The 14945-nt window shown below is 43.8% G+C and overlaps 1 pseudogene; it reads right to left on the bottom strand.

The window, feature by feature from the left end:
• Window positions 1-9938: 9938 nt before the first annotated feature.
• LOC147850747 (U2 spliceosomal RNA) lies at window positions 9939-10043 on the bottom strand (annotated as a pseudogene).
• Window positions 10044-14945: the final 4902 nt, after the last annotated feature.

The following is a 14945-nucleotide window of genomic DNA, read 5'->3' as shown; positions in this document are numbered from 1 at the left end:
GGTCGAGGTTGTCAACCACACGTCTCCTATGCCGGCAATCCGGCACGTACCTTCATTTCCCATCCGAACACAGCCATGCTCACCGACTGTGTAAGATGAGAAGTATCTTCTTTCCGGGGTCAGGTGGAACGACGCTCCGGAATCGACCACCCAGGTAGTCTCATCGCCGGCAACGTTTAGTTCACCTTCTTCGGTGATGAGCATGATCTCCTCTTCACTTGCCGCGAGTGCCGTCGTTCCTTTCCGGTCCTGCTCTCGCCGATCCGAACCATTCCGGTCCGTGGCTCCCCGGTAAGCACCGTTCCGTTCCGAAGACTTCTTCGAATCGGTGTCGTCGGCTCCGTTGTCTTTTCGGTAATGCCGACAATTCTTTCGGAAGTGCCCCGGCTTCCCACAGTGGAAGCATGTGGGCCTTCCTCTTGACTGCGACCGGGTCCCCGACTTCCCCCGTCTTTGCGGACTCCGGTTCCGTTGTCTTCCCCGATCCGATTCGGTAAGCAGCATCTTCGGATCGGAGGCCGGTTCTTTATCTCTCCGACGCGCTTCTTCGTTCAAAATGCTTGTCTTTACCGTTTGTAAGGACAAGTTATCTTCGGTGCAGGAGGTGCTGAGAGTCACCACCAAGTTCTCCTAGCTTGCCGGCAAAGTACACATCAGGATGATGGCTTGCATTGCATCCTCCAACGGGAACTTGATCGCCGCAAGCTGGTTCACGAATCCCATGAACGTGCTTACGTGTTCCACCATACTCTCGCCGTCCCGGTACTTGAGGTTCACTATCTTCCTCATCAGGGAGGTCCGGTTCAACGCATTCTTCCTCTCGTAGAGGCCCGACAGCTTCTGCCACATCTCATATGCGTTGGTGTCGTTCGCCACATGTTGTAGAACGCTCACGTCGACGTATTGCCGAATGGTTGCAACGGCTTTCCGGTTCAGAAGCCTCCATTCCGTCTCAAGTACCCCCTTGGGTATTTCCGACCTATCGATCGGTTCATACAGGTCCCGAACAATGAGCAGATCCTTCATCTTTATCTTCCAGTCGGCGTAGTTCTGCGCATTCAACACTATCATCCCCGGCTGCCCGCTGCTGCCGCCTTCCATTTTCTGCACTGTAGTCGCTCTGATACCAGATTGTTAGAAATTGACGCTTTCAATTTCTACACCTCTCGGCCACAACCGAGGAAACACGAATCAATGCAGCAGAAAATCGAAAACACAGAGAGAGACACGAATGCACAGGGTTTAGCGTGGAAAACCCTAGACGGGAAAAACCACGGGAGTGCAAGACTCCAACTATCACTATACGCAGGGAATGTACAATGGCGAGCTGCAAGGCGACGACCTTGAGCTCGCTGTCCTCACCACAGGTGGCGGTATTACACAGAGGCGTTGACCTCTTCGTTTCCCTCTCTCTCTCTCTCACTCTCTACTGCTCTCACTTCGCTCTCTCTAAGTGGAAAACAGAAAAATGAGCAACAACAACAAAACTGTTTGCCCTAAGTCATATTTATACACATATGACTTTCGGGCTATTGACAAGTATAGCCTGAAGGGCCCTTGGCAAACATATTCACAAATATGTCCCCGCATCCGGATCTCCCTCCGGGTACATTCGTCATCCGGCTCCGTAGCCGGGGTCTTCATCATCCGGCTCCGTAGCCGGGGTCTTCATCATCCGGATCCGGAACCGGGTCTTCATCATCCGGCTCCGATACCGGGTACTCCTCATTCGGGACTTCATTCCCGATTCCCGGACATCCGACCATCCCATCCGGAGGGACCGTAATCCCAACAGTCGTCGACAAAACGGCGCATGTGGGGCCACCAAAAAGATCGCTGCACTAGCTCCAACGTCTTAGTACTACCGAAATGTCCCGCCGTATGGGTGTCGTGACAATGCTGGACGATTTGAAGGCGACAGGAGCAATCGGGGACATATACGCGCTTTTTAAAGAATAATAAACCATCATGATATTCGAATTGTCGGTTGTCAATACCTGGTTGTTGAGACCGAGAACAGGATGCCCGAGAAGTATCAATGTGCGCCATGATGTCTTGAGCAAAACTATCCGTCTTCAAGGTTACACATATGTCATCGGTAATCCGTGAATCCATCGGGGTGTGAAAAATCCGCGTCGTGTGCAATCGTGTTGGTCCCAAAATTACTTGCTTTTGATTATCAAATGTTGCATCACCAGGACGAGGTGCAAGATATGAACGCTGTGATAGTGCGTCTGCTTTTCCTTGTTGCTTCCCCGGTCGATATGTGATTTTGAAGTCGAAACGCGTGAGGAATTGCGCCCACCGAGCTTGCCGTCGATTTAGTACGCGAGCGTTCTGAAAATAAGCAAGATTTTTATGATCGCTAAAGACAATGACCTGATGTGGAGAGCCCTCTAAGAAATGCCGCCATTGCACAAATGAATCACGATGGCTAATAACTCTTTGTCATGTATTTCGTAGTTGATTTCTGCGACATCGAATTTGCGCGAATGGAAAGCCACCGGATGCAACTCGTCTTTATCTCCTTGTTGAGAAAGGATGCTACTGAGGGCGAAATCTGATGCGTCGGCCTCCATGATGAATGGTTTGCTTGTATCCACATGAGCTAGAATTGGTGCTGATGTAAAGGCTTTCTTAAGATGTCGAAAAGCCATATCTGCTTCGATGGACCAAAGAAATGCTTGGCCCTTCTTCGTAAGTTGTGTGAGAGGTAAAATAATCTTCGAGTAATCCTGTATAAACTTACGGTAGAAGTTAGCAAAACCTAGAAAACATTGTACATCTCGTACCGACCATGGAATTTGCCACTCTAGTACAGTTTGGATTTTAGCTGGATCCATGGCGATGCCCTTTGAGGAGATGACGTAGCCTAGAAATTCCACTTGCTTGCAGTCAAAGCTACATTTTTCTAGCTTGGCATAAAGATCATTCTCGCAGAGTCGCTTTAGTACTAATAGTACATGAGAATCGTGCTCTTCCTGGGTCTTCGAATAAATCAATAGATCATCCAGATAGATGATCAAACAGATATCATTTGCCATGTGTTGGAATACTGCGGGTGCATTGGTTAGGCCGAACGGCATAACAATATACTCGAAATGCCCATACCGCGTGCAAAAGGCGGTCTTCCATTCATCTCCCGGTCGGATCCGCACGAGGTTATACGCTCCTCGTAGGTCGATTTTAGTAAAAAACTTGGCACCATTAACTCGCTCTAAAAGACTTGATATAAGAGGAAGTGCATACCTATTCCGGATGGTGACTTTATTCAATCCGCGGTAATCAACGACGAGACGAAGTGAGCCATCTTTCTTCTTGACAAAGAAGATGGGTGCACCGGCCGGAGATTTCGAATGACGGATGAAACCGCTTGCCAAGTTCTCCTCTATGTAGGCTCGAAGGACTTCTAACTCGGTGGGTGACAAGTTGTAAATTGGTCCCATGGTGGCTCGGTTCCTGGTTGTAAATCGATGGGACAGTCATAGGGACGATGATGAGGAAGGGTACCGGCTTTTACCTTGTCAAATACATTGGCATAAGGATGATATTTTGCCGGAAGTTGTACTAAGGAGTCCTTCTTAATAGTGCTGGAAGGATGTACTGATAGTGCAAATAGGAACATTGCCTCCTTGGGTCCTTCTTCGCGTAGTTGATGGAGTGAAATGGTCGAAACTCGGTGAGTTGATTCTTGGGGTGGTCGATATCGGACTTCTCTTGTTCTCCAATCTATGGTTGGATTATGTAATTCAAACCAAGGTAATCCTAGGACAATGGGATGCTCTGGACTACTAATTATATTAAATGATATTACATACACAAAACTACCTAGGACAACTTGAATGGGTTCTGATTCTTCTACAATATTCCCGGAAGCAATGGGACGAGCATCAATGACTACTACAGATGCGGGACAAGGAAGTTTCCTTAAGGATATCTGAGAAGCTTGGGCAAAATTTTGATCCATGAAACAGGAATTAGCTCCGGAATCTAAAATTGCTAGGACGGGTACTGGGGGAGTACTTTTAGTACTAACAATGACTTGGGCTAGGAACATATTGCTAACTTGCTTGGAAGGAATGGAACCACTAATGGGCTGTACAGATCTAGGGCTGTTGTCCAACCAAATGACTCCTATTTTGGCTGGACTCAATCGTTTAACTCTTCATCTAATTGACTAAGGACTTCAAATTTATTTGAGATACTTGGGCTAGTAGTACTATGAATACTATCTGACAATCTATTAGTACTATTAATACTATCAGACACTCCGAAGGGAAGAATTGACTCGGGTTTAGTACAAGAGACGATTTGAATTACCTGTCTTCTTGGCCTATGGGGACAATTGATGGAAATATGCCCTGGTCCACCGCAATAAAGACATAATCAATTACCACGTCATCGTTGCTTTTCTTCTTCCGATAACGGGCCGCGTCGACGCATGGTGTCGATCTCCATCGGTGTCGGAATATTGGCTTGAGGTACATCGTGTGCAAACGGTTTAGCCGTGACTGAGGCATATGTGGGTTCCGGCCGAGAGCGAGGTATTTGTAACTGACGTTCTGAAAGCCGTTCGAAAAGGCGGTTGTCGCATCGGACCGCTCGACTGATTGCCTCTGTAAGAGACTTTGGTTCTTCGGGGAAGGTTAAAAGCAAGTCTTTGACATCGTTGCGCAAGCCGTAGCGAAACTGCTCCATGAGGGCCTGATCATCCCAGGGGATATCTGAGGTGAGTAGACGGAAATCTGCCGCGTAGGCAGAGGCTGGACGATCGCCTTGACGTTGATCGCCGTCCTGATGCTGTCGGTATCTCCAAAGCAGGCTTTAAACTCACCAATAAAATCTTCAAAGTGATTAAGCAAGGGCGATTGTTTTTCTAGAAGCAGAGGGAACCATGCCAAGGCTGAGCCGCTAAGTAGCGTGCCTATTAGGCCGACTCGAGATGCATCAGTGGGATATCAGGAAGGATGCATCTAGATGACTAAGCGTACCTGATTAAGGAATCCCCGGAATTGTGATCGCGTTCCATCAAATTTCACAGGAAGTCCAATCTTGGGCTCTTTATGAAATCCTTGGGGACTTGATCCTTGTTGTTGCAACACTGCTTCGAGTTGTTGTACTCGTAACGCTAACTCCCCATGTTGTTGTTGCGTTTGTTGTTTTTCTAGAGCGATTTGTTGTAGATCCCCTATCAACCATTGGTTTTCTTGTTCCAGGGCAACAAATTTTTCTTTTAGGCACTGTAGTTCGGAGAAAACGGATTGGTATGCTTGGGCGCTAACAGTAGCCATAGTATAGGGAAAAGGGTAGGAAGATGAGGGAGAGTGACAATTACGCTGGAGAAGAAGGAAATTTGGTTCAAACTGTCAGGAATAGTACTAAAACAGATATGGAATTAGTACTAAAGAAGAGCAGTACTATTAGTACTAAGAGGACGGAACTACGTAAGACTCCCGAGAGAGGAAGTGAGAAGAGGAGAGAGAGAGATAGCGAGAATGAGAGAGAGAGAGAAAGATGATGACAACAACTAATATATTATGTGAAAGATAAGTACAAAGCGCCTAAGAGGCTTAAGACTGGCGTTGAACCAATTTGGTTAAACATAATGCCTAGTGCCCTCTTTTATAGTGTTTTCAGGAGTAATCCTGAAGCTTCTAGAATGTTCCAGAGAACCCTGTCTAGCCGCGTCTGATTTGGCCTCCTCAACTTCTTCCTCCATGCTCCAGATCCTCGATCAGGCTTTCTCGAGTTCTTTGGTTGTGGCGAACAACCAGTCCCCTTGTGCTCTCTCTTCGGCTTCAATCTAGCTTACCACCCCTGCCACCTGCTCTCCGATCCAACGCAACCATTGACTGTCGGTGCCTTGTTGCCTTGGCGGTTCAGGTTGTGGTGTCGGCTCTGGTCTCACCTCAAGCCCATGTTGTACTATTGTCTCTAGTAACAACTTCTTTTCTTGTTGTGCATGTCGACCTGATAAGATAGGTAGTTCTATCACCAGTTCTAGTAGCACCGGTGCCACCGCTTCCGGTCGAACATGCCCAGTCTCTTGCCTTGGCTCTCGTCCCTCGGAGCGGGGAGTCGGTGTGTTGTCCTTTACCGGACCCGATTCGTCCCCTTGCTGCTCCGCGTCGCTTCTCTTCTGGCGACATAGGAAATCGTCGGCAGGTTCTTCCTCCGCCTCCTCCTCTTGGGTTCTGATGTTAATTCTTTGAGCCAAGGTGGGCGGCTCTCACTCTTGCCGGCGCGGTTTAATTTTAAGAGGCTTTACCGGTGGTTCTACCGGTGCCTCGGTCTCCGCCTGCCGCTTCCGGCTGGGCGGTTCCTTTTCCTTCTGTGCCGATCCTCCCTTTGTCCAACTAGGAGCGTGCTTGGCGAGGAGTTGTTGCCACTTCGAAGGCTTGTTTGGCGTTGCATCCGCCGCTTGGCCCCGTTTCTTCGCCTTTATTGCCGGCATTGGTGGTGCGAGGAGGGTGAGCCATTGGGCCACCACTGTCCATACTTTCTTGCCATCCACTACGGATAGGATGGCCACTTGCAGAGAATCGGCGATGATTATCGGCCAATCCACTTTCACCCCTTCGTATGTTGCGATGATGAACTCAGCTCTGTTCTTAGGCATTGCCGGGGGTCGGGGGTGCACAAACCCATACTCGTGGAGCACACAAGCCACTTCTCGGAACAAGGTGTCATCACCGCCTTGTGTCCGGTACTCTTTGTTGGCGAGGGAGTACTCGCCGAAGAACTTCGTCAGCGTCTCTAGGGAAGGATTCTCAATAGAGTAGAGCCCTCCCTCTGGCAATCCGATTAAGGCACGGCTAGCCTCCTCTATTACTTCCTCCAGGTCGATCTTCTTTGCGACCTTTTTCGGTTCGTCGTGGGGAGGTGCTTCTACTATCCAGAGAAAACCCTCCAATCCATGTTGTGTAAACCATTTCCAGTCTCGGAGAGCGCCATGGGCTCCAGTGTGGTGTCTGCTTAGGTGGTGGTGGTAAGCTTTGGGGTGCCTGCGATAGCTTCTTGCGTTCGCGTGATCAACTGTATCCATTTTTGTGTGTTAAGGGCTCTGTGTTCGCGAAATGAGAGACTCTGTAACGCGGACGTTTTCTGTTCTCATCTTTGCCACCTTTTCTTGATTCCCGCGCATGCACATCGTGTACTATTATGGAAGTTGTATGCCGCGTGGTGCACTTTAAATGCCTGACGTCACACCGCTTTGTGGTGTCCGTTCGTTTTTACTACCCACTCTTTTCTCTCTCATGCATTCGCCACATATTTACTTCTCGCCCTTACATGATGGTTTTTTTTTTTTTTTTGAAACACGTGTTATTCCTTTTCCATCGTATCTGGCAACACCGATCCGTGGTAGGTTCCTCTTGGTTGCCGGCTATCCAAATACCGCTTCCGGTTCCTGCTCCGTCCTCCAGTTGTTTGAACGGGTTTCGCAGCATTGGTTCGTAATACGGTTTCAGTCGGAAATTGTTTACCCACTTCTCCAAGATTTCGCCGACCAGCGTTCCTAGCTGATACGACCCTTTGAACTCACGTGTTATCCAGTACGGTTCGGTCCACTGGAACCATAACTTTCCCGGCATCTTGCCCATCCGGGTCTGAAATACCAGAACCGGCTTGCCAATTCCAAACATTTTCTCATTCCCTTCCGGTGTCGGTCGACGAATGCTTTCCGTTGTCGTTGCTCGAGCTCTAACTGCAGAACGCTAGCTATTTGGTGCTCTTCAAGTTCACGCAATGTCGCTAGCCGGATTTTTTCCGATTCTTTCTCACTTAACTTTTCCCAGACTTGAATCCGCAAACTCGGAATTTGAAACTCCATCGGCATTACCGCTTCCAATCCGAAACCTAACCGGAATGGTGTTGTCCAAATACTCGTCTTGTAAGCAATTCGGCAAGCCCATAGCGCACTCTGTAGTTTCGTGTCCCAGTCGGTTCGGTTTTCATTGACTATTTTCCGAAGGATGTTCTGCAACGTCTTGTTGGTCGATTCGGCCAACCCGTTGGCCTGCGGATAATATGGTGTACTCCGCTTGTGCACCACTGCATAAAATGACGTTAAGCTCTCCACCACTTGTCCAAGGAAGTGTCCACCTTGATCATTGATCAGTTCGATCAAACATTCGTACCAGCACCAGATGTACTCATGTAGGAACTTGGTCGTTGATGCCACGGTATTGTCCCGGAGTGCCTTTGCTTCAACCCACTTTGCGCAGTAGTCCATTGCAACAATAATATACCGGTTTCCGGTCCTCATTGCCGGAGGCTTGAAGGGTCCGACGAAGTCCAATCCCCATTTTTGAAATGGCTCTAGTGGTAACACCGGCTGATGCGGCATCCTCGCTTGCTCTGTCGGTTGGCCCATTCGTTGACATAAGTCACATTCCTTTGCATACCGCATCGATTCCTTCAGTGTTGTAGGCCACCATAATCTGCTTCACCATATCTTCCTTGCCGTTGCGTCTCCAGTATAATGTCCTCCGGCGACTCCACAATGAGCTTCCCGTAAAATTGTGTCCTTTTCATCGCTCCGGACCGCTCTTCGCCATATACCATCCGCTCCCTTGTGGTACAACGTATCCCGCAATAAACAAAAGTGTCGGCTTTGTACCGCCAACCGTTTCCGCTCGTCTCGGTTTAACTCTTTCGAAGGCAGTTCAGAGTTGAGGAAGTCATGCATATTCGTCAGCCATTTGTCATCCTCGACGATCGTCCCGTCCACCGTGTTTTCTGTTGTCACCCTAAATAGCTGCTTGTCCAGTAGTTCGTCTCGGACTCCGTTGCCTGCCTCTCCGGATTCTAACCGGCTCAAGTAATCCGCTACTGCATGTTGTACTCCCGGTCTGTGGTAGATTTCAAATTCGAACTCCTGTAGAAGCAGCGTCCATCGTGCTAGTTTGCCGGTTAACGATGATTTGGAGACCAAGTACAACAATGCTGAATGATCCACATGGAATGAGAATTTCCGTCCCAGCAAGTAATGATGGTACTTCGTTATACTGTATACCATTCCCAAGGCTTCCCTTTCCGTTGTCGAATAGTTCTGTTCCACTTGGGAGAGCTTCCGACTGGCGTAGTAAATTGGTCGGTACCACTTCGGTTTGGTAAGCTGCATAAGAACACTGCCAATCGCAATATCAGATGCATCCACAAACACATGAAATTCCTTCGATCAATCCAGGGGTTGTACCATTAGTGCCTGGGATAGCATTACTTTGAGCACATGGTATGCTCTATCCTCCAATTCCGTCCATTGGAAGGGTGTCTGGTGTACGGTTGCATGTAGTGGTGTCGCAAGGTCGGCCAAGTATCGGAGCATCCAACTATGCCACTGGATCTGTCCTAAAAATTGGCTTAAAGTTTTGGCGGTTGACGATATGGCCTAGTAGCATGTTGCTAGTTACCCCGAATACGCATTTCACTGGATTCAGACTTAGTCGATAACCTCTGCATTTTTCTAGGCAAAAACTGTGTTAATCCTGGGCTGGACAAGCCACTAACACAGGGTGTCCTTCCGGAACACTTCACCAAAGGGGTGGTACGATAAGGAATGGAAAGACCATAACACAGAATAGATCCTCTCCGATTGTTATCCGGATCGATTAGTTACACACGAAGGATCAACGTTATTAAGCACAGAACAGAAATGACAAGATAAACAAGATATGAAAATAACAACATTTATCTATTAATTATTCTTCTCTGGTTACATCATATCCAGATCCTTTTATAGGTATCTGGTTGTGTTACAATCTGGTGCCAACCGACAATCGGCTACAAACCGGTCCGATTCCGGGTCCGTCTGTCTAATCTTATAATTATCATAATTAATTCTAATTACAACTCCCTTTATCCCAAAACCGGCTCCCCTTTCATACTTTGGCCTAACCAGCCAACAAGTCAAACAATTAATCAAAGTTTCAAGTTCCTAGAGGTTGTTGCATTGCTCATTATTTTACACCACATGACATGTCTTTTAAAGTGATAAGAACATATACTACTTTTGATATTAGCCAAAAGGCCAAGAAAGGTATTACCTGTCTTAGACTCTAGCCTACAGATTTGATGGAATCATTGTGTCCATATTCCTCAAGTAAAATCCTTTCAATAATTTTGTCTATATTCCTCAAGTACAATTAACAATTGGCAACGGTTCAGTTCCAAAGTGTCCAAACCGAACCGTTAAATTGTTTTGAAACCGGAACCAAATTGAACCACGAAAACATTGAAACCAAAACCATTTAAATTGAACCGTTAGGTAAAATTCCAAATTGTTAAACCATCCACAAAAACCATGGTTTCGTGGTTTGGTTTCGATTTTCGACTTAGGTCAAAATTCAATTTTAAAATTTTAAAATTTTAAATTCTTTATTATTTCTAATTTTAAAGATTTTTCCTAAAATGTGAGAATTAGGCTTTAAAATGAAAAGGTAGTTTTAAAAAACTAAATTAAAAACCACATTATGTTGTCTACATCTTTAATCACAACATTGTATCCCATGTTAATCTGATGTATATATCTTGAGTTGTTCTTCCTACTGTGAACCTTCCTCAGAAATAAGTAATCAATGTTGCTCCTTAGAAAAGAGGAGCAACGTGAGGACACGTTGATCAAGTCAAGAAGATGCAACTTCAACAAAATTCTGGAGATGAAGTCACATACATGAACTGTTTTTTATTCTTCCCATTCGAAAGATAGTCTAGTGCAATGTTCTCATTACAAGATATGCTTCCAATTCAAAACCAGGTTGAATCTTTTGTCACAGTTGTAGGTACTATAAAAGCTAAAGCTGCCACTAACATTGGAGCATTAGAAAAGGGCAGAGAAATGCATGTAAAGATTGAGGAGATGGGCAGGTTGAAGAGAAACCAGGTTGTTGGCAATGCATTGTTTGATCTATATTATACGAGTGGACTCTTATAGAAAGTGCGTGAACTATTGCAGATGCTGCCATTTCGAAAGATAGTCTCCGACAATGTTTTCACTATAGTTCAGTGTTTAAGCCAATGATTACAGGTGATGGAAAGAACATTCTTGTAGGTGTTCACCGTTCTTTGTATTTTTATACTCTTGACTCTTTGTAGTTTTTATTGGTGTACCACGGCTACAACCATTATAATGTTGTTAGTGTAATCATTTTGTCATGGATGTAGAAGTTCTACTAATGAAGAAGATGTTTTTTTGGACAAATAAGTAATCAATGTTTAATAATTCATTTCATTCTTTCACCAATAATAAATTATACGAATGGACATTTCACAATGTTTAAGAGATGCCACAAATATTTTGAGCTCTCTTTATACGATCTCCTTTTATGTGAAGAATGTTTCGTGGAGAATTAGTACAAACAAAACCAACACATCATCTCAAAAAGTCATTTGAAGAAAAAAACCACTTAGGAGCAAGTAATGTGAGATTGTCTTTTACTAGGGTTTGGGACGATTTATGATGGGGTGTGTAAAACTTGACTTGATATTGTGTCCATGGTGTGTCCGTGACAAATACCCATGAAACTGTACGAAAAACCAATCAAATTGTTGAAGGAGTTTCCCATGTAATTTACTATGTACTGCCTTTCGAAGGCAATTAGGAAGTTCTACCCCTCCCCCAACCCCAAGATCGAAAAATAGGTAGATCTAAGAGCTCTCCCATTTCTCCAGGAATTTGTAGAGTGCTAAGTTGACTCATATAACTAGTTCAATTATTGCTTATCTTATGCCTAAATATGATTTTCTTTCAAACATATTTCTTCATGTTTGTTGAGATATCAAGCTCAACTTAATTTAGTCATTTAGTTAACCACGTAACTTAGTAGTTACCTAGATAGAATCTAGTTAGTGTGTTGACCTTTAAACCCTTAAATAGGTATTGTACTTGTACGTAAGTGGGGATACATTCTAGATCCTCCACTACCAAGTTCATTTAATATAGGACTTACGTCATTGTACCTATATTCTACTCACGCATGTGCACCCTTGCACATGAGTTGTATATATACCTCATTGTGGGTATTTTTATAACTTGATGCTTATTAATATCGAGAACGGTCTTTAGCTACACTCTTGTTAATCATCCCCCATTTGTATTATTGTTCATAAGTGTATCTTCCTCTCTCTCTTCCTCTCACACACAAATCACATAATCTTCCGCTTCTTTATCAATACTTGCATAATTAGACCCTAATTAACCCTAGTTAATTACCTAATTATTAACAATGTTTAATTTTCATCTTCATTTTCTCATGTTTTTTCCTTGATATCACATTGTTGTTGTGGTTTCGGATCCATAATTCTACAATTGATTTGATTTGGTATGTGCTATTTTGTTTTCAACACGTTCTAGTTGACATCATCACTCGTAGGAAAGTGGCCGGTTAAAACTTTGATATTTCGGTTAGGATCATGAGAAGCAAGAAAATTCTGGTTGGATTTTTTCTTTTAGTAATGAAACCATGGTCAATTTTGTATGATCATCTATGAAGGTAAAAAATATCTAGAACCTTTGATGGATGTGGTTTGCATAGGTTCACATAAAGTCACTATGAATTAGTTAAAGAGGTTGTTTTGTGTCAGTGTTTGATGTTGGAAAATGTGTTCGTTTCATTTTACTAAGTATGCAACCTGTACATGGTTCTAGGATATGAAATTTATCCTTAAGACATTCGAGTAAGTGGAATTTTTTAATGTTGTTCATGGCTTGATAGTGAGGATGACCTAGGCGGCAATGTCATTTCGTGGTGATGGTTGTTCTTGAGTTTTCTAGTGTATGAGTATTGGCAGCAGCAACTGATGTCAGACCTAGAGGATATAGGTTTGCAATTTGATTACAACGGATGGTGTGTGAGTGACCATTTGAAGTAGGTAGTTTCATGATCCATTGGTTTTGAGAGAATCTGAGTTGTACGCCTATTTTTGTGATTTGATTAATTGATAAAAGGTTATTTACTAGACCCAATACATAATATACTTAGGGAATGATGCATTTTTTTGTCGTTGGGTAAGGGAAAAGATAGATTACCAATTCCAACAACATATTGTAGGTTGTTGTCTCCAAGTCCAACATCCATTTTGTTTTGTAGTTGATTGTAGTCAGTAAGCGTTGATCGATCAAACGTCATGTGATGAGTTGGTCTAGTCTCAAATACTAGTTGTTGTCGATGGTGTGGTCGTTGAAGCCCATTCGAGTGCGGAACAATGTAGCGGAGCAACGCCTTGTTCTTCGAGTGTTGTTAAGTTTGCTTTTCCGCCATGTCATTGATGATATTGTTTGTTTCGAGATTTGTTTTCAGTGTGCCCAAAGAAGTGGCAATAGTTGCACTTCTTGGTGCAAGGCTTGTAGTTGTTGGATTGGTGTGATAAACCTTGATGGTACATTTTGTTGCTTGGATGTGATTTTTGGTGATAAGATGTGTGGTGATGATTGTAACTGTGAAATGGGTTTTCATGGTGTTTTGTATGTAGATTAGTTGCCATTGTTATTGATGAAGGGTGAGAGATTGACTCTTAGTGTATTCTCATAGGGTTTTCGTGTTGGATTTTATTGAAAAGTTGATCTAGTGTTTGATAAGTGTTGAGAGATCAAGCTCAACTTAGTTTAGTTAGTTCGTCAACCATATAACGTCGTAGTTAGCTAGATAGAATCTAGTTAGAAGTGTTGACTATAACGCCTTAAATAGGACCTTGTACTTAAGTGGGATATTCTAGATCCTCCACTCCTAAGTACATTTAATATAGGACTTACACCTTAGTACCTATATTCAACTCACACATATGCACCCTTGCACATGAGATGTATATATACCTCATTGTGGGTATTTTTGTATTTGATGATTATAATGCTAATTTAATATAGTTACTCATCCCCCATCTTGTGTTGTTCATAAGTGTATCTCTCTCTCTCTCTCTTCCTCTCACACACATACACACATATCACATAATCTTCCACTTAACTTAATCACATAATTAGGCACTAATTAACCCATACTTAATCACTTACCTAATTATTAACAATAAGTTACCGTTGATTGAATGGTGAGGAATGGTTTCCATGTTGACGAAAGTGTGGCAAGTAGTAGCATGACTTGGACTTTATTGTCAAGGTTTACACGAAGAGTATAACTTCATCCAATTGTGTCTTCCACGTGTCGAGGAATGTCTCCATGCCCTCATTTTCTTTTAATGTTAGAGAAGTGAGTTTCTTCCGCTTAACTTAATCACATAATTAGGCACTAATTAACCCATACTTAATTACTTACCTAATTATTAACAATAAGTTACCGTTGATTGAATGGTGAGGAATGGTTTCCATGTTGACGAAAGTGTGGCAAGTAGTAGCATGACTTGGACTTTATTGTCAAGGTTTACTCCAAAGAGTATAACTTCATCCAATTGTGTCTTCCACGTGTCGAGGAATGTCTCCACGCCTTCATTTTCTTTTAATGTTAGAGAAGTGAGTTTCTTGAGAATAGTTACCCAATTTGGTAGCTTGTTGGTATGTGAATATTTCATCTTTGGAAATTCCCACATTGCTTTACTAATTGTTGATTTTCCACCATATGAAGTTGTTTGTTTGTAACATTGAGTATAATCTCCGATTGTGCTTCAAAGTCTTTTTTTCTCCGTGCATGATTTGCAAAATTGTCATTAGCACAAGGATATTTTTCTAAGTCTTCAACGATATCCCAAAGATCTAATCTTTTGAGACAACTCTTCATTTTTATTCTCCAAGTACGATAGTTTGTACCATTTACTTTGTCGAGGCGAACTTATTGGGATGCCATTGTGGTCAATATTGCCTTCGTGGTAGCGTTGTCAGTAGAGTACCGTGTGATGTAATTGTTGGTGTTGGGTTGGCCATTGAATTTCTGATTTGTGTGTGTGTGTGTGTGTGTGTGCGCGCGCGCGCGTGTGTGTATGTGTGATAAAGAGAGATTTTG

This window comes from Azolla caroliniana, unplaced genomic scaffold (genome assembly GCF_043228905.1).
Source record: "Azolla caroliniana isolate FFs.n. ecotype wild unplaced genomic scaffold, voAzoCaro1.0.p SCAF_20, whole genome shotgun sequence".
In the NCBI taxonomy this organism is placed as follows: Eukaryota; Viridiplantae; Streptophyta; class Polypodiopsida; order Salviniales; family Salviniaceae; genus Azolla; species Azolla caroliniana.
Note: the sequence above shows the minus strand (reverse complement) of the source record. Positions and strands in the feature narration are given on the sequence as shown.